This window comes from Artemia sp. Qi Xiang Cuo, chromosome 20 (assembly GCF_049724085.1).
Source record: "Artemia sp. Qi Xiang Cuo chromosome 20, ASM4972408v1, whole genome shotgun sequence".
Classification (NCBI taxonomy): domain Eukaryota; kingdom Metazoa; phylum Arthropoda; class Branchiopoda; order Anostraca; family Artemiidae; genus Artemia; species Artemia sp. Qi Xiang Cuo.
In genome coordinates, this window is record NC_142813.1 from 38,962,555 (window position 1) to 38,989,798 (window position 27,244).

A 27,244-nucleotide genomic window follows, 5' to 3' on the forward strand; every position below is an offset into this window, starting at 1 on the left:
AATTAAGGAATCTAATACAGGAGAATGTGTTTCGTTGATGGATAAAATCACTTCTACGGAACTTGACCTGGAAGAAACTAAGCGAGAGTTACTGCAAAATATAACTAAGAAGGTTAATGAAAGGTTTTCGGATGCTGATTCTTTCCGCCAGTCATCCCAAGACATTATTTGTCAAACATATGACGCGATTACTCTTGATTATCAACCAAAATTTGAAAAAATTGAACAATCGCTGAAAACTATTCGCAACCAAATTATAAATCAAGAAGAGAAAATCATGAAAATTGAGATGAAACTAGATTCATTTGAACAAGAAGTGCTGCTTGATTCGCTAATTTTGCATGGTGTTAAGCAACAGTCCGGATCTTACCTCCAATCAACAATCCTGCAAATTTTCATAACCAAAATGAACCTGACTAAAATTAATGTTGCCCAAATTAGGAATGTCTACAGATTCAAAATATCTCCTGCTTTAACCGATGCCTCCCTAAACGACAAAGTCCCTCCTGTTTTAGTTAAATTTGTGAACAGTGATATAGTGAAGAAAGTCTTCAAAGCAAAAGCCAGGTTAGCTTCAAGTGGGATTTTCCTATCGGAATCATTGACAAAGAGGCGACGTGAGATCCTTTATGCCGCTAAGGACAAATTTGGTCATAGATATGTTTGGACTGATCGTGGGCAAATTTTGGCAAGTCCTAACGGTGAAAGTGTCAATAAAAAAATTCATACTCTAGCCGACTGTGTTTAAGAATAAGTTGTTTTTTTTTGTGTGTGTGTGTGTTTTTTTTTTTTCTTCTTCTTCTTTTTTTTTTAGATATGTTTAGTATCTTGCCATTCATATATTCAGCGAATTTATTGATATTTTTCTTATTTTTTTTATTTATGCGTATCTGTCTAATGATTTACTTTCGTTCCAATTAACTTCAATGAAATTTATGGATTTCAATAATTATTCTTTTTTGTTACATGCCTGTTCTCACAAGTCATTGCGTCAGATTAGGATTTTAATCCTTTGTTATCTTGAAAATGTTTTTACTTGTATTGGTCTCATGGGTACATTAATGCAGTGGAGCTTTAGCGTTATATATATTTTTTTTTGTTTTATTTCAGGAACTGAGTAGTATGATTAATGATATAAGAAAGTCACTAAATTTATCTGAAATTATTATTATTAACTTGTTCAATAATATAAAATGTATATGTATCTTACTTATTGGTATGATTATTGTGATTTTATTTATTTATTTATATTTATTTTTGTTGTTATTTATAGCCTCTTGGCTAAATTTATTATTTATTCTATTTTGTGCGTGCTGTGGCGCAGGTTTGATACACAGTATCCTTAAGTTTTATGAATTTTTCTAACTCAGGGTCTGGGGATTTTTACTCCCTTGATGGGCGTTTACTTCAATTACAAAGAAACCCCTTAGATGTTTTGAGTATCATTAATAATTCCATTGGTCAATTTAAAAGAAATTCCCTAAATATTTCCCAATCAATTAATAGTAAGTATGTTTCTGATTTAAAGTGGGCTACTAGACGAGATGATCATTTTTCGGTCCTTCAACTCAATACTCAGGGTCTATGTTCATCGATTGATCAGTTGAGGCAGATAGTTATTGATGGGCGAACCGATGTTATCGGATTATGTGAGACTTTTCTTAATTCTAGCAATGAAATGCTTTTAGATATACCCGGTTACAAAATGGAGAGACTAAATCGCAGAAGGATGGCAAAGGGTGGACTAGCAATGTATATTTCTGATATTTTACTGTTCAAAGCGATCTGTCAAGGAATGACGAAGGGGTTTTTGAATCCAAGTTTATTGAAATCAAATTAAAAAATAAGGTTTTGATAATTGGTAATGTTTATACGTCTCCCAGTGGATCCGTCCCTTCTTTTCTTCAGGTCCTTGATGAGGTCTTGGATTTAATAGGCAGACGTTCATGTGAACTTGAAATAATGGGAGACTTTAAACTTAAATCTAATTGACATGGCTTCCTCTACTACGATGTATTTTCTCTCAGATATGCTCACTGCTGGGGTTCTACCAACAACTTGTATTCCAACACGTGTAACTGATACGTCAGCCTCTTTTAATTGGTAACATTTTTTCGTCTCTTAATTTAGTTCGGAATTCTGTTGTTGTGAGTGATATTTCAGACCATTTTCCTGTATTTTCTAGTTTTATCCTTGAAAAATCCTTGAATAGGGACACTCCAGCATCTGCTTCAGCTTCTTTTAGGTTTGGTTTGAATGAATTGATCCGCCTTAGATCCCATTTAGCTGAGAAGACATGGAATATTTTTGGTGACGATAATGATTTTTGTTCGAAGTTTGATTCCTTTTATGAGTCAGTAAAGGAGTCTATTTGTGACGTATGTGCTCTGTCCTCCTCTACTTCAAGGTCAAAAAGATCTAGTCCTCTTAACCCATGGATGACCCCTGGTCTTCTAAGGAGTTGGAGAAGAAAAAATAATCTCTGGAAAGCTTTTAAGTCAGCAAAGCCATCTTTGAATGCTGCATGTCTTCAGCAATTCAAACTCTACAGGAATGTTTTCAATTCTTTATGCCGGAAGGCTAAATTCCTTTATTATTCCAAAAAATTCTCGGATTGTGGGAAAGATATTCGAAAAACATGGCAAGTGATCAATTCCGTCCTCAAACGTTCTTCTCTGTCTTCTCTATATCTTTGCTGTCTGTTTTTAGCAAAATTTTTGAAAAGACCATGCTTTCCCGTCTACTTGCTTTTCTAGAGGCTAAAAGATTTTTTCATGATTTTCAGTTTGGCTTCCGAGCTAAACATTCTACGGAGCATGCGTGTATAGCTCTTTTAAATTTTCTCCACACCGCGCTTGACTCTGGTTTGATTCCTGCAGCTATATTCCTAGATGTCCGTAAGGCTTTTGACTCTTTAACTCATGAGATTCTGCTCTATAAGCTATCACACAATGGTGTAAGAGGACAGGCTCATGCTTGGTTTGATTCCTATTTGTCAGGTAGAACTATCTCCGTAGATTCTCTTTCCCACTTTTCGTCTGAAGTTGAGTTTGGTGTTCCTCAAGGTTCTGTTCTTGGACCGTTTTTGTTTTTGATTTATGTTAATGACCTAATAGTTTCGGTTATGAATCAAAAACCTACAGTTTGCTGTCGCCTATGTCATCCTGAATCTTTCAATGATAAAAAAAATCCATCGTTTTCGAAGGATGTGGACACTCTCGTTGTTTTCGCTGATGACAGTACCATTGGTACTGTAGTGGGAACTGAGTCTGAGATGCTTCCCAAATTAGTTGACCTTTTTGAGAGAGTCGTTGTTTGGTTTGATGCAAATTTCCTTGCCCTAAATGTTGCTAAGTCAAGTTTTTTAATTTTTTCCCGTATTTCTCTGGCGTGCCCTGACTTATCTAAAATCCAGCTTTCAAGGGGCTCTCTCAGTAGACCTAAGTAACGATATGTCCGATTTCTCGGTATTCTTCTTGATGAAAACCTTTCATTCAAGCATCATATTGGACTATTTAATATTAAGATCTCAAGGAGTCTTGGAATTTTGAGGTAGCTAAAACACTTTTTTCCTGGATCAGTTTTAAAAATTCTGTTCCATTGCTTAGTTCAGACCTACGTCTCTTATTGCCCTACAATATGGATGTCAACTTTCTCTTCTTTTTTGAAACCACTTTCTAAGTTATATGATAAGGCAAGAAGGCTTATACAGGAAGCAAATTATTCTACATCTAACCCAACTAGCCTATTACTTGATTTGCAGTCTCTCTACACTCTTTCGTACGCGTCTTTCACTTTTCATCAAATTCATGATGATGTTCTCGCAGCCCTTCAAACTACTCCTTCTTTCGTCACTGATAGATCTTCGCATCATCTTCGCAATTCAAGGAATATTAATATTCTATTTACTCCATCAGTGAGGTCTGACTTTAATCCATTAACTGCTTGTCATATCGTTTGGAATAGCCTACATGAGTCAGCTAAAGAATGTCACTCATTTGGAATTTTCAAAAGAATCTTAAGAAATTTTTTAATGTCTTGATTTTTCATGTTTAAATATTTTTTTTTTAATTTTTATTATTATTATTTGGGGGGGGGGTGACACTAGCCTGGGTTGGAAACATTTGTTATGAGGGGTTTTGAGTTTGTATAATATTTTGTTTGTGGTTTGGTTTCAATTATATATTTGGAATTTGGTTTATTTTATTGGAGTGTCCTACATCCTCTTTTTTTGGGGGGGGGGGGTCTCATAAAATTGTTTTTTTGTTTGGGTCTTTAATTATTGTTTTTTTTTCTTTTTGTTTTGTTTTGTGTGTGTGTGTGTTGAGTCTTTGAAAGGTTGAAATGCAATGCATTATATTGAAAATACTTGTATTTATTTCATTTTTGTTTCTCCCCTGTTTTTTCCTGGCCATAGAGCCTTACGGGGGAGTTTATATTGAAGTGTATTATCTTGTGTTTATTAATTGAATAAAAATTGATTGAATTGAATTGGATTGCTATATGGGGTTTAAACTTGAACATTCATCGATCAGGACACCAAGGTACATGACAGTCTTTAGTCGCTGGATTGAAGTATCAACAAGTCTAAGCTCATTAATCCATGGTAAAGATCAAAACGCGGTCCGTATTAGCATTAAGCTAAAAACGCGTTGTAAAAAAACGCGTTTATACAAAGAAATTGCAGTATAAAGCTGATTCAGAAATAAAACTATTATTTTGATTAATCTCAAAGGTAAAAATCTATTGCGATAACCAAATAACGGAAAGTTCGAAAACATATTGTACCCTTAGGAAATGGTGTCATATACAAATGAAAGTTCCAACGTTAGAATCATCATTGCCAGAGACTACATACAGGAGAATAACAGACCCTTATCATTTTTTTTGTGCATGGGGTAGCAAGCTATCCAATTTACTAAAAGGATAAAAAAATAATAAGACCCCATGCGTTAATAGTGTTAAAATATAATAAGTACTAAAAGGATTAATAATAATAAGGCACCATATACTAATTGTGAGGCAAAGGTTTTTTTTAATAGGGGGTTTGTGAACTTATATATAAGTTACTGAAAATTATAAATATAATATTTTAAAAAGGGGAATGACTCAATATCGATTATAAGACAACTCTAATTAAATATCTCTATAAGAAAGGTGATTTAACTGTAGGTTTACAGCTTGTTTTGAAAAAAAAACTGCCTAATGAAAAAAACAAATCTTTTAATTTGGGTTTTGGATGCATTTTGCAGATGGAGTATTACATTCCAAAATTTATCGTTGTCGGCCAACCGTTTAGGGCCAAACGAAAAATAGGTCGTCCCCGACTTGGGTGGGAGGCTGTCGTAAGAAAAGATTTAATGAAAATGGGAACTTCTTGGGAGGGTGTGAAGAGGGAGGGTTTGAATAGATTGGGGTGGAGGATCGTGCATAGATGGGCTGGCCTCAGGCGGCTTGGTGCTGTAGTGAGTTATAAAACAAAGAGAGGAAAACGTTTTCGAAATGGAGCTCCGAAAAACGGATGTCTCTTTTTTATTTTTTTTTTCTTTGGCCCTAATGGGGTACCAAAACATCTTAAAAAGATGTCTAAGAGCTCGTTTGGAATTTAATGCTTACAAATATGTAAGTACTGAGTTTGAGTACCTACTGAGCCTGAACACCTATTGAGTCACTTTATCAGAAGAGACTTCCCCCAGGACACTCAACATATCCCCAGGTCACATAAAGGAGAATGTCCTATATACGTGTCGGGCACCTTCATTGAGGCCCTTGAGGTCCACAATTGAAACTGAGACAGCCTCGTCCAAGGGCCGTAAATACAGGTGAATGAGAAAGAAGGTTCCTCGGATATACACTGAGCAGGGCCCACTAGCGTTTGGACACGTCTTGTCAGTTACAAAGTTTCTCTGAGCAATGGGTTAAATTGCACGGCCAAGCAGAACACCGTCGTGGGAGGATCTTCTATACGAGGACAACCGCGTTAAGGCGAAGGATCCAGATTCATTGACAATAGCCTCTGCAAGGTGGTTGAGAGGTATGGCTTGCCACCACCACCCAATTAACCAAGAAACCAGGTCTCTTGAAATCATGAAAAAGGGATTAAGTATCATGATAATTTTTGCCACCGCGTCTGGTGTAACCAATGAACAACCAATTTTGAATGATGAAGACAATACATGAGTTTACATACGACGACGTCCGGGGTAACAAAAACTCTAGGTCTAGGACGACACCTGGGGATGAAAATCAACACGGTTGTTCCGTTCCAACAAAAATCACCCTACACTTTGGCAAGCTACACACCCGAATACTTGCCAAACCAGGAAAACTGTGCAGTGCCCTTAGAGAACTATACAGGCAAAATTGGGAGGTTGTCGTTTTCCGTGAGTCTCACCTCCTCCAAAGGAGTGGAGAAAACATCTCTCGAGACTCCCTCTTGCTGTCCAGCCGCAGAGACGGAGTTCATCAAGAATGTGTATAATTCTTCGTTTCACCAACCGTCAAGAAATCTCTAATTTCTTTCACCCCAGTCTCAGAAAGAACAGCTTCCTTGCGACTGAGGGGAGCTGCCATTAATATCTCTGTCATCTAGGTATATGCCCCAGACTCCGCCAGAAGTGAGAAAATATGATGATGAATTCTATTTCATACCAGACATCGTCACCGACCAAATTCACAAGAAAGACGCAGTGATTTTCATGGGGATTTTCACGCACGTGTGGGTATTGACAATACCAGTCGGTCCGATATAATGAGACCTTTTTGTCATGGAAAACTGAATCCGAGAAGCGAAGAATAGATTGACTTCTTATTGCTCTAATTCCTTGACTCTTTACGATTTATTCGTAACAAAAAATATGGTAAAGCACCGCATATCGACGTGGTGACTGGTGACCCGGAGATCCCAAGACGATAAACCCAACAACATGATTGATTTAGTGCTGATATCAAAGAGCCTGAAGTCTTCCATACTAGACACAGTAGCATTACCTGGGGCAGACTTCGACTCTGACTGCACTCTCCTGAAGTCAAGGTTCAATTTAAGAGTGAGAAAATTGCCAGAAGCAACAAAATCTCAAAGCAACCAACCGCAACGAGATTCCGGGTGGACCTCCAGGAGGGTCAAGGGCACTGCTATAGCGTTGCCTATAGTAAAGGCAATAAGGATCAAATGTTTTTTCCCCTGAGGCACTTGATATAGACTGGGTGGTCGTATTTACTTCGGAGGGGGCTCATTCGATTTGAAGTCGGAAGTTCTAGGACCCATTTTAATATTAAAAAGTGATCAGAGGGCAACTAGCCCGTCCCACACATTTTTTCATCAATTTTATCCGATAAAAGTTTTGAGATAGCCATTTTGTTAAAACTTGTTAACAGACCAGATAAAAAAAAACTACGGGGTCAACCCAATCCTCCGCGGCTTGGAGGCAGGCGTTGTAAGCTTTGGCCTGGGGGCATACCTGGTTATTATGTAATGGGTGATCGTATAAACTTAAGAGAGGGCTAATTTGACTGAAAACTCAAAAGTGATCGGGGGCAACTAGCCCCCCTGCCCCCCCCCCCCCAAAAAAATGAAAATTTTGAGATACCCTTCTTGTTAAAAAAAGTTCAAAAGTCAGATACCAACCCTACGGGGTCAACTCAATCCCCCAGAGCCCTAAGAGCCCGAGGACCAGGGTTTAATGGTCTGCCCCAGGGATTCCTAATTTGTTAGGGACGGGGTGGTCGTTCACCCTTCATACGTGGCTACGGTTATTGACCTTTATAGTTATTTTTTTATAAGACAAAATTTATCGGTGGGCATCTACTCCCCCCCCTCCACACATCCGCTTTTCCTTAAATGCATCCAATCAATTTGAGATAATAATTTTATTTGAAATAGTCTAACGATCAGATAACGAGTACTTGGGGGTCAACATACCCCCCCCCCAGACCCCGGTGAAGAGGTGTACCTTAGGTCCCGGGGGCAGGGGTATTTTTTTTAAAAGGGGCGGTCAGATAAACTTCGGAGGGGACGCATATTATAATAAATTGAAAGTTCGAATCCCTTTTTAAGAGTCAAAAGTGATCCGATGGCAATTAGCCCAACATTCTTTTCCAAAATACATCTGAAGTAATTTTCATATAGCCATTTTGTTCAAAATAAAACAAAGATCATATAACAGACCTTCCAGTGATAACACAGTCCCCCATAACCCGGGGGTACGTGTTGTACGTTATGCCCCGGGGGCCTATAAGGTTTTATGGAAGGGATGGTCGTACAAACTTCAGATATGGCTCATTCGATTGTAAAGTTAAAGTTCTAAGTACCCTTTTTTAAGAGCCATCTACCTTGCTAGAAGGCAATCTACCCCCCCCCCCCTCCTCCACACATCCTCTTTTCCTTAATTACATCCAATCAATTTGAGATAACCCTTTTCTTTTAAATAGTCCAACGATCAGATAGAGAAGACGTCGGGGTCAACAGATCCCCCCCCAGCCCCGGGCGAAGGGTTGTAACTTATGTCCCAGGGGCCGCGGTAGATTTTATTGAAGAGGCGGTCATATCAACTTCAGAAGGGACTAAAATGATTAGAAATTGAAAGTTCGAATTCACTTTTTAAGAGTCAAAAGTGATCCGATGGCAATTAGCCCAACATTCTTTTCCCAAATACATCCGATGGAATTTTTATATAGCCATTTTGTTCAAAACAAAACAAATATCATATAACAGAAAGTCCAGGGATAACACAGTCCCCCATCCCCCGGGGGCAAGTTTAATAAATTATGCCCCCGGGGCATATCATGTGTTTATTGAAGGGCTGGTATTACAAACTTCGGTGGGGGCTAATTCTTCTTTCCACCAGACTGTATTTGACCATTTTAAATATTAAACAGTTCCCGGATGGACCCTAGACCCCCCCCAGGCCGGTGTCCTACACATGCCGCTGATCTAAATTGAGAGTTGGCCATTTGTTAAAAATATTTTAAATAAAAAATATTGAAATCTCCGGAGGCGACCCCCCCCCCGAGAGCCCGGGGGTAATTGGTGTCAGTTATGCCCGTAGGTCATATAAGGTTTTATATAACTGGTGGTCGTATAAACTTCAGATATGGATCATTTGATTGGACCGTTAAAGTGATAATTACCCTTTTTTAAGAGCAATCGAAAGTGTTCGGTGGCTCTCTAGCCCCCCCCCACACACACCATGTTTTCCCCAAATGCATCCGATCAAAATTTTGAGATAGCCATTATGTTTGAAAAAATCCAACGATCAAATGACAAACTACTTGGGCTCTACAAGACCCCCCCCTTAGCCCGGGGGGGGAGGTGTACCTTATGCCCCGGGGGCCTATAAAGTTTTCATGGAAGATTTAGAGGGGACTCAAATGATTAGAAATTCAAAGTTCTAGTTCCCTTTTTAAGATCATGTAACAGAAACTCCAAGGATAATACAGACCCCCAGACCCCGGGGGCACGCGTTATAAATTATGCCCCGGGAGCAGCTAAGGTTTTATTGGTCGTATACACTTCACTGTGGGATCTGTCTGTTGTAAATGTGTCTTTATATTCATCTTAGTAATATTAAAAAGTTTTTTGTGGGTCAATAGACCCCCCAGGCCCTTTCCCTCCAAATGCATACGAGATAAATGTTTATAAGGCTATTTTGTTAAACATCGATTGAAGATCAAATAACAAACACTACTGAGTCGACACAGCCCCCGAGAGCCCGGGGGCACGTGTTTTGAGTAATGCCCCGGGAGGATATTCTGGTAGGTGTTTAAACTTCAAATATGGCTAATGTTTTTGGAATTTTACATTTATAGTTACCTTTTTTTAATAGTAATTAAAAGTTTTCGGAGGGGTTATAACCCCCCCTCCCCACACACACACACACACCCACTTTACCCATAGAAATCCGATAAAAACTTTTAGAGACCAATTATTTTTTAAAAATGAAAAAGTAAAAAAGAAAAACGACTCGGGTTCACCGGAACCCCCCCCCCCAGCCCGGGGGACGAGGTTTAAAATATTCCCAGGGGCCCTATAAAGTTTTCATGGAAGAGGTGATAGTATAAACTTTCAAGGGGACTCGCATGTTTAGAAATTCAACGTTATAGGTCCCATTTTAAGATCATGTAACAAAAACTCCAAGGATAATGCAGACCCCCAGAACCCGGGGGCACGCGTTATAGAAATATGCCCCAGTAGCATCTAAGTTTTTAATGGAAGGGATGGTCGTATACATATCGGAGGGCGCTAATTAAATTTTAAATTGGAATTTATAGTCCCCTTCTTATGAGTCAAAAGTGGTCGGAGGGCCCCTAGCAACCCCCCCTCCCAAAGCCCTTTTCCCCAGATGCAACTGATCTAAATTTTAGTATGGATATTGTATTCAAACTAGTTTAAAAATCAAATAGTAAAAATTCTGCGGTCGACAAAAAACCCCAATCACCGGCGCAAGTGTTGTAAGTTATGCCCCGTGTGTATAAAAGTTTTAATTTAAGGGATGGTCGTATAAACCTCATAAATGGATTCTTTTATTGGACATTGGCCGGTCTCGTTCCCGGTTTAATAGTCATCGTATTTTTTATGCCGGCATCTACCCCCCCCCCCCCCCAACCGCGCCCCTCGTCGTTTCCGCAAATTCATCCGAGCAAAATTTTGTGACAGCCTTTATGTTCTAAATACCCCAACACACGACTAGGGTTCAACAAACTTCCCCACAGCCCAGGGTAAGTGTTGTAACTTTACCCAGGGGGCATCTAAAGTTTTTATGGACCACGTGGTAGTATAAACATCTAAGGGGACTAACCTGATTCTACATTTACATTTATCGTTATTTTTTTAGAAGTAAATAGTCCTACTATGGAACAGAGTCCCCCCCCCCACCCCGTAGCCCGCGGGCCCTACGGGTGTAATGGTTTATTATTTCATTGTCCCAGAGGCACTTGATATGCTAGGGATGGTCGTACAACTTTCGAAGGGGGCTCATTCAATTGAATTTAAGAAGTTACAGTTACCTTTTTAGGAGTCAAAGGTGATAGGACAACTAGCATCCTGAAGCGTATTACCGACTTCCTGTGTTTATCCCAATTGAGGACTACTTTCTGCAGCAGCTGCATCAGTGATTCCTTAGTCACAGAAAATTACTGAGTTAGCTCTGCGAAGGAGAATGTGGATACAGTCGGGAAACGTGTCAAAAAAACATTTCACAGCGTGCTTAAAAGAATGTGATAAGAACATTTTCCCCAAATTATATCGATTTTGAACATCGGTGCACCGATTCCCGTCACTACGACTACGTGCGAGCGTTCTTTTTTTACCCTTAGAAGAGTGAATTCTTATACCAGGATTGCCTTAGGTTATGAACGGCTTAATGGATTGGCCTTATTATCCATGCACTTGGATGTTCGAGCCAATGCAGAACACGTTCTGGACAAACTAGCCCACAACAAAAAAAGGCGGCTTGATTTTATTTTATAATTACATATTTGTTTACAGCAATGTCTCAATAAAGAATGTACCTTATATTCTGAAAGCTTTGTTTATACTTTTTAACTAATACTATCATCCCTAAGTCAATTTATCCATCTCCCCCCGAAATTTATTGCTGGGTTCACCCCTGCTATGGCGTACCACAAGATTCAATTAACTGAGATTTTCACTATTTGAGCTAGAAGTGGGACCATCTGTGGGGGAGGAGGGGATGTGAATTGTCAAAAAAGCAACCATGGTATTTGGAACGAATATAAAATAAGGAATCGTACTACTTTTGTTTTATTTGCATGTTTCCTTCCGAAGTAAAACAAAAAATCGCGAAGAAAGGAAGAAAACGAGGGCAATTAACAGCCAGGGAAAAAATTGAAAAATTATGCAAATATTTCGGTCAAGACCTCCGCTTGACCGTCCTCAGTGCAGAATAAAACTGATAAAAATATAAAAATCAAACCTTAAAATAAAAATACCAAACTAAAATTGGACGACCCTTTCCTAGTAACGGTGAAAGGGTAACTGAATAAAAAACACAAGTCTAAATGGCATTTCAAAATTTCATTTTGCGTAAAGCACTCTTAAAGGCTGATCGCTTTCCAGTTTGACTATTATCGGAGACTATTCGATTGCACAATATGACTTTATGGAGGTATGTAAAAACTATCATAATTAATAATTTTGTCATAAATGGGACTTATTCAAAAATGAAAATTTGAAATGAAATTTAGACTTGTGTTTTTTATTTAGTTACACTTTCACCGTTACTAGGAAAGGGTCGTCCAATTTTAGTTTGGTAGTTTTATTTTAAGGTTTGGTTTTTAAATTTTTATCAGTTTTATTCTGCACTAAGGACGGTCAAGCGGAGGTCAATAGTAAAACATTGCTCTCCCTTCGATGCATTTTTTTATGCTTATTACTAATATACTAATCATTTCTGTCGGAAATTAATTGTAGCCCCTCCCCCCGCCCCCTATATATGTCACGTCATGATATATATTTTCCCAGGGGGGGTCAGGGGTTGGGTAGGTTGGGCGGGGGGGCTAAGATTAATTTCCGACTGTTCACGGCGTTCCCGACGATTCATTTCCGATAATGATTATTATATTCGTAATCAGCATAAAAAAAGGCATCGAATGGTATATTCACTTTAATTGTTACTCAATAATATGATTTGGTAAAAATTTACCGCCAAAAGTAGCTAATGTAGAATTTTACCCAAAATATCTTCCCGGGACAAACTTTAGCCTTTAGACCCATCCCTTAAAGTTTCCTTTTCCTAACCTAACCCCTTTCCAAGATAGCCAAATGCAGCTAATTTTATCAAACATTCATACTTCAAAATATGCAGGAAAACTGTAGTACACAGTTCGCGCGCCGCCCCACGCTCCTTTACCCCCCCCCCCCGGGGCGTAAGGAGGGGGGGCCGCTGCCCCCCTAGTCCTTCAAAATTACATTAGATATGGCTGAAAAATCAGATGGTTTGGAAAAAGCAGTTGATAAAACTCCGTCACACGAACGACTGCCCCCCCTCCTCGACAATATGCTGCCTAATGCTGCCTACTCCCATGCCCACCCCCTCATGCCAACATAAAGACCCCAAATGATATATTTTAACATATATTCTTCAAATCGTCTATCTTTTTTAAAAAAATTTACCGGTAAATTGATTCAAATGTTAATAAACACGAACAAGAAAAAATCGTGACTGGTGTATTATTGCATTGTAAATATCTAATGTGGGTCTATCTAGTTGAAAAGGAAAGGGGGGGGGGGGCTAAAGTGTTGGAGTGGTGCATGCAAAATGTGCCAGGTGCAATTATTATGCATAGTATGAATTGATTGTGTAAAATATGTCCTTCTCTGATCTATAGGCTTACACAGAAGCTTGTATCTACTTAGCGCAATAACTTACCAAGTTAGTAAAAACCTCTTTCCTCAACTGTTTACGAAACAAAGTAAAATTTAAACAAATCATATATCCTCTATGCTCTTACCCAATTCATACATGTTCAGTTTTCTCCTAGTAACTCTTCTGCGATTTGAAATGAACTAAAACTGTAAAGTAATGAAATCTGATAAACTTTTACAAGTTGAAACGACGCGCTCGAGAGAAAAATTACACTTCGCTGATGTTCGCACACAATGGGCCAAACTAGAAACTACAAGTTTTGCGACATAATTGACCTAAAACTTCAAATAAAGAAGATTAAATTTTACCTCGACCAAGATGGGGTAGGGAAATTTCAAAGAGAGAGTCTTAAAAAAAATCTTCTAAAAATGTAAATAATGATCCGTATATTTTGCACTTTGGCCCTTTGTAAAAAATTCATATTTTTATTATATAATTGTCAGGTTTCTAAAATTATTTTAAAATTGTTCCAAAAGAGAGCAGTGTGTTCTTGGTAGGGGAGGGAGGGGGCGGGCTATAGCCATAGCCCCAACCTGATTTTAAGAGGAGCCCCAATTCAGCTGTCACAATTTCTGTCAATTTGATTGAACTGTGAAAAAACAACTTGTGAAAAAAAGTTTTCTAATTTAAAACAAACCCATTTATAATATAGATATTATTTACATCAATATATGGTACTTATGCATTATATCTTACACACGAAAGAAGTCAAGATTGATTAATGCTAATTAAATACAATAGGAGTACAATATAATACTACAGAAACAAAATTAGGCTCTATTTTTGAACTTTATGGGGGGGGGGTTAAGCATAGCATATATTAAATACTTAACCTAAACTAACCCAACCTAGGTACCTTTTCCCCCCTAAACCCCAAAAAAGAATAGTTTAAATATTGTAAACACAATGAGAAATCACGCTGTGCGATCCATTTCTCTATTGCAAATACCCGATTGACTGTTTTCCTTTAGTGTTTCCCGATACAGCATATAGCGGTGTGTAAGATAAAATGCATAAGTACCTCATATTGTGGGCTTCATTCCCAAGCACATGTATTTATTATTCTAATTTCATATCTCGCGGCACATTTGTAGTGACGTGTTGTTAAAGACACGGTAACCAACTATAATTTCAATCACTTAATTAAAAATGAAAACGTTTTTTCACCTGAAATTAAGGAGCAACCATGGGTACCCATAAGTTGAGTTGCACGGGGGGGGGGGCTTCCCTGGTCTAATTGGCACTTTTATTACTACATATTAGAAATCTCAAACCAAAAATAAACAGAGGAGGCACCATCATTCGGCCAGGAGGGGGCTGGCGCCCCGTACTGCCCCCTTGTGGGCGCCCATGTGAACAACATTAAAACTTAAAACGAACAGAAATTATTACGTATATAAAGGGGGTTGCCCCCTCCTTAACTCCTCACTCTTTAAGCTAAATTTTTTTATTATTAAAAAAAACGTCTTAGTGTTCTAATTCAAGGCCCTTGTGTTTCAGGAGTCATTATTAAAGAATTGGGACACAATTCAAACTTAGTGTAAAGAGCGAGGTGTCAAGGACGGACAACCCCCTTTATATCCGTAATAATTTCTGTTGGTTTTGAATTTTAATGTTGCTCCTTACTTTCAGTTGAAAAACTTGTTTTTTATTTAATTTCTGATCCTTTTTTAAGCAATGGCAGGAAATCTGGCTCTACCTCCACGGAGAAACCCCCTCTTCGCGGAAACCTCCTCTGGACCTCTAGAAAATTCAATCCCGGTGACAATTTACCCCGGACTATTAGTCTCAACCACTCTGCGCGTGAAATTGAGACTGAAAAGAGAAAGCAAGACATATAAAAATAATTTTTTATAATACTTCTGGAACAGTCCGCCCAGTGTTTAATTTCCCCTGACTAGTTAAATCCCAGGAAAATTCCATCCCCCTGGAAATTGCCCCCGTGAAAAAAAAACAGCAGAAAATGCCCCCCCCCCACCCGAAAATGTATGCCTACATCCCAATAACAAATACTATGCGCAAACAAGGGGCAAATTTTATAACTTAAAGACCTTTCCCCTGGGGCTGTAGGGATCAGGGTCGGATCCTGGATTTTTGTAGGGGGGGGGGCAAAATAGGTTGATCCGATACAAAATTTGGGGGGGGGGCAAAATGGGTTAATCCCATAAGCTGGCGTTAGGAGCACGTTTAATTAACGCAAATTTGAGTTAACTAAGTAAATAACACTACGTTAGACTACGCTAGGGGGCACGCGCCCCTTCGACCCCCTTACTTGACCCATCACTGCTGGAGAGGGGGGTCATTTTATACCCAAATGCATAGCTTAAATAGTATGCGTCGTCTGGATTCTGGGCCTTTACGTTCCTTCCTATGCTATTCTGGGCCTTTAAGTTCCTTCCTATGCTATTTGGGGCCTTTACGTTCCTTCCTATGCTATTCTGGGCCTTTACAGTAGAGATGACCCTATAACTCGTGTCACGCACCCCTGCTGCCACCTACAACTTTTTTTGCATAATTTATGTCTGTTTGTTGTCAGTGAGAATGAAAAAACAGGAACTTTGTCACATTTATGTTTGTTTTCTTGGATGGTTATGTGTGTTGGTCGAATCATTTGATGTTTTTCATGGATGTTTTATGGTTTTTGTCAGTGAGAATTTGAAAAACAGGAATTTTGTCACTTTTATGGATGTTTTTATGGATTTTGTCAGTGAGAATGAAAAAACAGGAACTTTGTCACATTTATGTCTGTTTGTTGTCAGTGAGAATGAAAAAACAGGAAGTTTGTCACATTTATGTCTGTTTTCATGGATGGTTATGTGTGTTGGTCGATTTATTTGATGTTTTTCATGGATGTTTTATGGTTTTTGTCAGTGAGAATGAAAAAACAGGAACTTTCTCACATTTATGTCTGTTTTTATGGTTTTTGTCAGTGAGAATGAAAAAACAGGAACTTTGTCACATTTATCTCTGTTCTTTGTCAGTGAGAATTTGAAAAACAGGAACTTTCTCACTTTAATGGATTATTGAGTCTAATGGGGGCAGGTCAATGACACTTCCTTCCTGTTGTTGTTCGATGCAAATGTTATGTGTGTCCAGGAAATAGCTAGATCGCATGTGTCCTTCTCAGACAATCAGATGGCTTCTTACATATCAGCGGCGGAGCGAATATAAGGAAACGATCTCTACTATAGTTTTATTAGTCTTCGAATAGAATTCAAAGAGAATAGTTTATTTGGTTATATATTAATGTTGATGACAAGTGGAATGTTTACCCTATTAGAAGTTGATAGTGGAGTTGACGTTAATAATACAAGAGCAACAAAACATTGCGGTGGAAATTACGAAAGGATCGTGGCTTTGTCTGGAATGGGATGCAGTATGTGCAAGATATGTGATATCCTTGAGCAAATTTAAAATGGAAGATCAATTATGTTTCGCCGCAAAAGTTGATATAGCACATGTGAATAGACTTCAATGTGCTTTAAGTCCATTAGTGAAACATATCGAAGACAATAAACTCTATCGCTAATTGTACATGATTTCTGGTTAGAGCTGACGAATCAGGGTCAGTCTAGAGTCAACAGTCAGAGTGAAAGGATTGAAAAATGAATAAATTCGAGAAAGAGCGAATTACATCAAATCTAGTTCTTATGGAAAAACATTTGATTTTGGATGATTATTTTCTCGAGTTATCTCTTCAACGCAGGATATTCTCTCAGGTAACACTTGACAATATAATTAAAACTGATTCTCCCCCATTGGACTATTGTATGAAACTTTTAAAATGTGATTCAAATGCTTATACTCAATTTATTGATATATTAATTGGAACAAAGTAGAATCATATTGTGGATATACTTTCATTGCCCATGTAGATGGCTCCTCCTTCGAATGAGGTAACGTCACAGAGTTACTCCTCTCCCCTTTCCTCCACTTTGAACTTATCGAGCGAGGACAATCAGTTTTTTTTTAGCTGTGAGAGAGTTGATATCGGAAACCAAAAAAATGTTCTATATATGCCCATTGTGCATGTACATTCTTAGCAGTTGGACTCAATTTGAGACTTGTAAAATTATTGATGACTATAGTGAAAAGTGTAAATTATGTAATCCTTGCAAATTACATAGAGGCTATGCAGTACAAATTAAAGGTTGTAATTCATGTCTTGAGGAGGTGTGTGACTCTCACCCTAGCGGGCACCTGTGCTCTAATTGTCACCATGATAAATGTGATCAGTGGGAGAATACTTACCCCTCTATGATTGGAAAGAATCCTAAACGTAATTTTAGTTTATTTCTACGGGATTGGTATCGCCGTGGATTAAAATTATTCTGGGAAGAGGAATCTGGTCTACGATTCAGCTGTTGCGGTAAAAAGACAATCTGGTTTCTACGTCATCACTGTGACGACACTGCCTACTATGACTATAAACCAAGCGATTTTTATTTGGCAGTCACAGAATGTGATTCTCCACTTGAAAACAATGTACGTGATATTGGTTTAAATAGACAAACTGGAGCTTATGAATTCCATAATATGAACTTAGAAAGAATCATTGACTACTAGCACAAAAACGATAAGAGTGACGTCACATGGTCCTTCATAAAATATGACCTTGACTTTGCAGTCAACCAAGATCAAACAGGTTCACGACAGTTGCCTATACACCGATGAAGAAATCTAAAAGTGAAGATTTAAAGACATTGTTGTATATATATACATTTTATTAATAAACAAATTCACAAACATTTTTTAAGCACTTTACTCTTAGGGCACTGAAATCAATATTAAATACACTTGTAAGTATATTTTCCACTAGAAAGTCGTTCAGACGTGGATTGTCACCATAAATGTGGAGAAACTGCTTGTAAGTAATCGTCTTCCACCGATCTACATCGGTGATTAGGCCTATTTCCTCCCTACTAATTTTTAAAATTAAATCCATCACTAAATGGGGTGTAGAAAAATAATATCCTATATCTAACCTGAACTCTGAATAGATTTGGTCTGTATTCTTACAGACTTTATTCAACAGAGTTAAAACGTCACTGGCCAAATACAGTCTACAATAATCACACCTATTTTTATAATTCCCCTTGGACCACACTTCCTTGGCAAACTGTAACTCCTTTGATTATAATTTACTCCTGGTCATTTAAGTTCTAAAGACTCGAAGCAGAGGTAGATTTTCCTAACCTGAGTGAGTGACCTAACACCAATAATCATATACGTATACATCTAGATTTGTTGATATTTCATACATTTCATTGTCTGAAGAGAGATATTTAAGAAAGGGAAAGATATCAAAATTGTCACTTTTCTGCACTTGAATCAATTGACTCAATGCCTTGGGGAAAAAACTAAAAGAATCTAAAAACCTGATTTTATTCCCGCACGTACGTCCATTATCCACTACCTGCCATTTCAGTTCGAGAAGCAATAACTTCTTGGCCGATTTGGGAATAATGTTATAGGTAAATGAATTATTTACCCATGGACTATCTACTCCCCCTCCCTCTTGGTGCATACGTGCCAGTGCTGGTAAAATAAATTTTCAGTCATAATTAGAGTTGTGGATAAAAACTGTGATAAAAAACTGTTGGCTAACGTTTAAATTACGCGATTGATGCGCTACCCCCCTAAAATTACTACCCCCAGATGATTTTTCCTGCCACAAATGGTCATGGTCTCTGACTTTCCCCCGCCCCCCTCTTTTGCCATTAGGCGCCGTATCCACCGCTACCAACTCCCCCTTCCCAACCCCACAAATTTTTTGATTTTTTATCGCGATACGATCCTCTGCCGACAACACCAATGGATAATGCGTATTTATCAAACGAGAAATAGCAACATTAGCCCTGCTACTTAGCTTAGAGAATTCCTGACCTTGCTCTCGTTCTCATCCAATGTTTCAATTAGTTTTAAGAACTACATATTGTTAGTATTATCACTGTGCACAGATGCGTAGGAAACAACAATAGCCAGATGTTCTCTCATTCGAATTTGAAAAAGAGGGTCGTTAACCTCCACCAACTTAGCTTCACAGTCTAAAGGTATTTTGTTGTATTGGAGGAGAGTATTCTGAAAATTTTTAGAGCGTAGAATGCCCCTATCCCCTGAAACCGTATCCACTGTCTGATATCCATGCTGTCTACAGTGTCTCACATGATTTCCCAACTTTAGTTCAACCCAGAACTCTACTAATGTCAGTGATAGGGTTAAAATGACCGATTGCAATCGGTTGACTAGATGGTGTGTATAGCAACCATACCCAGTGTCTTACCAAATCATTTGACGGACTACGGACGGAGAAGACAACCCCCTTCTCGATTGAGCGAGCTCCATCTTCGAAGTCAGGTTCATACTGAACCACACTAACACCAATATTTAAGTTGACATTGGCCCGTTCAAACATGTCTATGTATTGTATCGTTATTGGGTGTTTCCCTTCTAAACATGAGAAATCTACAACTGGGAAATCGGACCCTTCCTTCCCATGTACAGCCCAGTGATCTTAATTCGTCTTGGTAGCATCACGTGCTAGAGGCTCGAATGCTGATATGAGGAAAGCATACTTGAAACACTTTTGATCTGTTTCAAAACAAATCTTCTGGACACCTTGACATCCCTCTAGATCTGGATTATATTTCAAAATTATACCCTTATCCCTAAGCCCCCCTCTTAAAATAAAATCTTTCTTAAATTTACAAATATTCACACTTAAATTTTCAATAAATAAAACTGCAGACCCACTCCCATTTTCGTTATAGTTCTCGAGATGTGCAATAATTTGCCCTACCCACTCGCTAAAAACATCCTCAAAGTTTTCTAAATTTGGATAAATTACGCGCATCTCGGAATGTATATAATGATAATAAACTTCGCTTTTCCCCTCATTCAAATAAAAAACATTTAAAACAATAGAAACCTTAATTGAATCCCTACCCCTCCACAACTTAATTTGCGGCTCCTGTCGTGCTAGAATTCTATCTACCTAGGCATGCACTATATCTACCGGATCAAAAACAAAATTTCCCTTCGTTAGAGAATTAAAGGGATCCCCAAACGTCGCAGTGAAAACAACTATATTATTTAAAATTGTATTGGATAATTGAAAATCGGGAAAAGTTGAACCCCCTCCCCCAAGTTGTTCAATAATATTTGGGCTATGCTCCACTTCAGTTGTTTGAAGTGGACTCGTTAGGCTAACGGAGGCTGGAGGAGGAGGGTTCCCAGTTAATTCGTTTGTAAAATCCTCTAAAATTTGTAAAGTGTTCGGGCTCAAGTCCACCTCAGGAACATTACCTTGCTCAACTGTGCTAGGTTCTACATTAAAAAGAAATTCATCTATAATCTCATCAATATTAGATGGTACTTCAATGGAATTAATAATACCGTGCCATTCGTTGATAGCTGAATTGTCTTGAAACTCCGTTGCCTCTTCCTCCTCTTCTTCACTCGATGGTGAGTAGGGGACCAATGCACCAACCTATAAATGAAAAATAGCTTATTTTCAATGTGTTCAAATCATCCCTACTGTTAAAATTTGGATTATTATTTACGTATTATTTAAAGTCAGCACTGAATTGGGCTGTAGCAGTATGCACATACTAGCATTTGGTTAATTCAACTGAAAGTTCCAACTTAATATAATCTAAGATATGACATAGAAGTCACCAATTTGTTCGTTTATTTTCAAAATGTTCAAATTTTTTGCGGCGCTTTTCGGGCCCGCAGCGCATCCCGCGGCGTATCCCGGGCCGCGGCGCATCCCTGCGGCGCTTCTCGGGCCCCGCACCGCATCCCGCAGTGCACCCCCCTTTACATAATGCCCGAATATTTTTCTCTAATTCCATACAGGTTCAGTGAACTCATTATTGTAAGCCGTCGCGCGAGTGTTCCAAGATTGAACTTCAACAGGTCGGAACCGTTAACTTGATTTCCCCTCGCTAAAATCTTTGGAACGATAGAAATATTCACTGTAAATTAGGACACTGATATGTGACAGATGGAATAATCTCTTTCTTAAAACTACGCGAAAAATAGCATTCAGTTTCAAAGGCGGTGAGCATTAGCAGTAATTGACTGCAATTTTTAAGTGAGCGAAAATATTCGAGGGCCACTATACCCCCCCCCTTTTCAGTACTGTCATAAATAGCAAATATTATTTTTGGGAATTTAACTTGTTTCGCTCTTACATATAATTCTAATTTCCCAAATATATAAAGCTAATTTTTCAGACAATTTCAGTATTTCCAGAAATATGCACAGAATTACTTAAACGCATTGAACGCCTAGAGTTGATGGCCATAACCACCAATTGAACAAAAGAACTGTACCAGTGGTGAAGCAGATCTATGTATGTGATTCAACAGAGGAAAAAGCAAAATATTAATACTAGACACTATTCGATTTTGAAAGAAATAGCGTTTTGAGTTCCATTAGTATCTAAAACTATATGGGATATCGAAGCGATAGAGCAAAGATTAGAAAAAAGATTGGTTTCATTGCTAAAAAAATACATTTAGATATGTAATAGTGGGGTGAGGGGTCAATATCTCGCTGAGATAAGTTTATATTGAAAAATAGTGAAAAAGAAAAAACATTGGAAGTAATAGATAGGTAGGAAAAAATGATTACATTTGCATATCCTGGCTGCACTTGGGTGCCAGATGGTCCAGGTAGTGCATGCTGGAGGGTAACCTCCTGACCTAGCGTCGATGGGGCAGCTATTAGAGGTCCAAGGACAGCGGATGTGCAAGCGATGTCATTAATTTCTTGCGCATATTGGACTGCGACTTGTACAGGAGCTGTGACTTGTGCAGTAGAGCCAAAGGCTGGCACAGATGTTGCACTGGGTCAGGCAGTGTGGAGCTGGGGGGTTTTGGCCAGCGACCATATTGTATGACAGTAGCCTTCGCAGGGGCCGCATTATTAGCCCTTGCTCTCTTAGTGGGTGGCGGCGACGAGCATTCTTCGGTATTTGCGGTACCCCTAGCTCTCTTCGATGTAGGGGCCGCAAATTCTTCATAATTTGCCTTAAAAAAGAGAAAAAAATTAGTATCAAAATAATTTCCTCCTTTATTTTAAAGAAGGAAAGTTATTAACCATAATTTTGTTTAGAAAAGCATTTATCTCATTTCAGTAATGCAAAAAGTAAAAATTTCGCGAGAAATATATTAGACCTAGAAATCAAACGTTTTTATTAGTCAACTTGTAAAAAAAAATAAATCGTGACAATCAGTAGTCTATAGCCATAGGATAGGAATCATTGTTTCTATTTTTACCATTTAGAAAAATATTAAATTTTCCAGTCTATAGGTTTTAAATTAGATCGTTAACCCAGCGGCCTATAGGCCTATATTTTGCAAACATAGGTTAAAATGCTATTCAATTTATACATAATATAAGCTTCATGCAATTCCTAGAGACCTTTCTTTCTAGCCTTGCACAGTTTGTTTTCATTTTACACTGTTGGCGGTAGAATTGAGACATTGCCCCCCCCCCCCTTTTACATAATTTACTTACAACGAAGCTGTTAGAAGTGAGGTGTTGCCCCCTCTCCCCCCTTTTACATAATGTCCTAAATATATTGTTAGATCTTAATTTGAAAATAATCTGTTTCACTTCTCCAAAATAGAGCATTACGTCGTTGCTTAATTAGTGTTTTAATTTTGACAGAAGAATAGTTCCTTTGACTTGACCGCGTTTGTAAAAAAAACTGGAAAAAGGGTGCCAGCTAATTATAGCTTCGCACTGGAGTCTTGTGTCAAAACCAGAGCGGCATTTTCATTAAAAATTGAGAGAAGTCAGTGGTCGCCTTAGCTGGAAATATAGAAGGAAGGAATTTAACGAAATGAGAATTATTTCTTTTTGCGAGAATTTGGTTGTAAAACAATGGGGGGGGGTTAGGTTTCGAGGGTAAAAGAATATATTTTACGTTTTTCACCAAGGATAAAGATTGTATAATGATGTTTGTATTGTATGGGGGGGGATTTACGTGAATATACTGGAGGGTGACCAAGGAAAATAATTTTATTTGAAAATAAAAAATGTACTTACATTGCAAATTGAAGTTGACATGGCATCTAATTCATCAAATTTATCCATTGTTGTTTCAATTGTGTCACAATACTTTCTGATAATGGAATTACATTGCATGCCCGTTATATACGAAATCTCAAGGTCGAATTGTTATGTAAGCAAGCCCTCTGATTGGATGAGAAGGAAACACGTGATCTAACTGTTTCCGGGAAACTCATAACATTTGGCTCGAGCAACAACAACAAATACTATTTCTGGATCATAACATTTGCATCGAGCAACAACAAGAAGGAAGTGTCATTGACATGCCCCCATTAGACTCAATAATCCATTAAAGTGAGAAAGTTTCTGTTTTATCATTTTCACTGACAAAATCCATAAAAAAAGGCATAAATGTGACAAAATTCCTGTTTTTTCAAATTCTCACTGACAAAAACCATAAAAACAGACATAAATGTGACAAAATTCCTGTTTTTTCAAATTATAAATTACAAAAACCATAAAAACATCCATAACTGTGACAAAATTACTGTTTTTCAAATTCTCACTGACAAAACCATAAAACATTCATGAAAAACATCAAATAAATCGATCAAAACACATAATAATCCATGAAAACATCCATAAATGTGACAAAATTCCTGTTTTTTCATTCTCACTGACAAAATCCATAAACCACGTGGTTCTATGCCCATATAAGGAGTCCCGTCACGAGTATAAGACCCTCCTCTACTCTTTACGTTCCTTCCTATGCTATTTGGGGCCTTTACGTTCCTTCCTAAGCTATTCTGGGCCTTTACGTTCCTTCCTATGCTATTTGGGGCCTTTACATTCCTTCCTATGCTATTCTGGGCCTTTTTGACTTGCCTGAAATCATGAATTAGAATATTTAATTGGCTGTTTGGGGATTTTCAGACCTAGGTTTTTTAGATTTTCGTGTGTGTTTGAATCCTGGGGTTTATTATTAGAGAAGTTAACTTTAGTATTGTGTGGTTTTACGTGCCCGAAATTATGAATTAGAATATTTATTTAACTGTGTGGGTTTTCAGACCTAGTTTTTTAGATTTTCGTGGGCGTTAGGTTCCTGGGATTTATTATTTGTGTTTTATAATGTGGTATTTTTTCACTAAGGACACTCGATAGCCTAAAAGGGTTTGATTCAAACTTTTACCTTGAGCATCGATGTTGTTAGCGGAATTTCAAAAGGATCGTTTGTGAGTGCTGGCGTATCTGATGAAATAATTTAAGTCGTATGATCAATTTAATTTTTTTAATGCAAAATTTTGTCAGTAAGGACACTCGATAACCTAAAAGTGTTTGATTCAAACTTTTACCTTGAGAATCGATGTTGTTAGAAGAATTTCAAAAGGATCGTCTATGAGTGCTGGCGTATCTGATGAAATAATTTAGGTTGTACCATCAATTTAATTTTTTTTAATGTAGTAGTTTTTCAGTAAAGACACTCGATAACCTAAAAGGGTTTGATTCAAACTTTTACCTTGAGAATCGATATTGTTAGCAGAACTTAAAAGGTATCTTTTGTGAGTGCTGGTGTATATGATAAAATAATTTAGGCCGTATCATCAATTTAATTTTTTTTTTAATTCATTAGTTTATCAGTAATGACACTAGATAACCTAAAAGTTTTTGATCAAACGTTTACATTGAGAATCGATGCTTTTTGAAGAGTTAATTTTGAAAGAGTTTTAAGGTGTTTTAGAGATTGTCTTCTGTTTGTCATAGATGAAAGGTCCAATAATTCAGTTTAGCTAAGAAGATACATATTGATATTGTTTGAGAATTTACTATATTTTAAGGTTTTCTTTAGTTTCAAAATTTTTGTGTCAGTCACCATATTTAATCATTCACAAACAATACTGAAGAAAACCAATTTCTCCAGTTTATCGACATTAAATTATTAAGAAGGCTATTATTTCATTTTTAATTTTCATGTTTTGATTTTATATTGATGAAGAATTTAAACACAACTTCAATTAGTTATTTTTTTTTGTTCGGAATAGATGAAAGATCCAATACCTCAGTTAAACTAAGAGGTTACATTTTGACATCGTTTGACAATTTACTAAATTTTAAGGTTTTCTTATGCAAGAGTCGGAACACACACACAAACACACACAGACACGCACACAAACATACACACATGTTACCAAATTCCACATTATTGCACAGAAATACCAAAATCATAGGTTAGGTTAGCCCATACGTTGTGTTTAAATTCTTCATCAATATAAAATAAAAAACATGAAAATTAAAAATAAAATAATAGCCTTCATAATAATTTAATGTATATAAACAGTGGAAATTGGTTTTCTTCAGTACTGTTTGTGAATGATTAAAGATGATGAGTCACAAGAAAACTTTGAAACTAAAGAAAACCTTAATATTTAGTAAATTGTCAAACGATGTCAAAGTGTATCCTCTTAGCTAAACTGAGGTATTGGACCTTTCATCTATGCCGAACAGAAAAAAATCTCTCAAACCCCTTAAAGCTCTTTCAAAAGAAATTCTTCTAACAACATCGATTCTCAAGGTAAAAGTTTGAATCAAACACCTTTAGGTTATCGAGTGTCCCTACTGAAAAACTACTGCATTAAAAAAAAAATAAATTGATCATACGACCTAAATTATTTCATTAGATACGCCAGCACTCACAAACGATCCTTTTGAAATTCTGCTAACAATATCGATGCTCAAGGTAAAAGTTTGAATCAAAACCTTTTAGGTTATCGAGTGTCCTTACTGAAAAACTACTACATTAAAAAAATTAAATTGATCATACAACCTAAATTATTTCCTCAGATACGCCAGCACTCATAAATGGTCCTTTTGAAATTCTTCTAACAGCATCGATTCTCAAGGTAAAACTTTGAATCAAACACTTTTAGGTTATCGAGTGTCCTTACTGAAAAACTACTGCATTAAAAAAAAAAATTAAATTGATCATACGACCTAAATTATTTCATAAGATACGCCAGAACTCAAAAACGATCCTTTTGAAATTCTGCTAAAAAAATCGATGCTCAAGGTAAAAGTTTGAATCAAACCCTTTTAGGTTATCGAGTGTCCTTACTGAAAAACTACTACATTAAAAAACTCAAATAATAAATCCCAGGAACCTAACGCCCACGAAAATCTAAAAAACTTGGTCTGAAAACCCAAACAGCTAATTAACTATTCTAATTCATGATTTCAGGCACGTAAAACCACAAAATACTAAAGTTAACTTCTCAAATAATAAACCCCAGGAGTCAAACACACACGAAAATCTAAGAAACCTAGGTCTGAAAATCCCAAAACAGCCAATTAAATATTATAATTCATGATTTCGGGCAATTCAAAAAGGCCCAGAATAGCATAGGAAGGAACGTAAAGGCCCCAAATAGCATAGGAAGGAACGTAAAGGCCCAGAATAGCATAGGAAGGAACCTAAAGGCCCCAAATAGCATAGGAAGGAACGTAAAGGCCCAGAATAACATAGGAAGGAACGTAAAGGCACCAAACAGCATAGGAAGGAACGTAAAGGCCCAGAATAGCATAAGAAGGAACGTAAAGGCCCAGAATCCAGACGACGCATATTACTTGCTTAATTTCTGTTCGTAAGAGCCCTCTCCCGATATTCTAGGACCATCGGGTCGATACCATCACCCCTGGGAAAAAAAAAGAATAAACCAACCCCCCAAATAAACCCGGACCCTTAATATTTCTTCTGGCAAAAAAAAAACAAATTTTTTTTAAATATATGCGTGACACCTTGCATTAGGGTTCTATGATACGCTGAATCTGATGGTGTTATT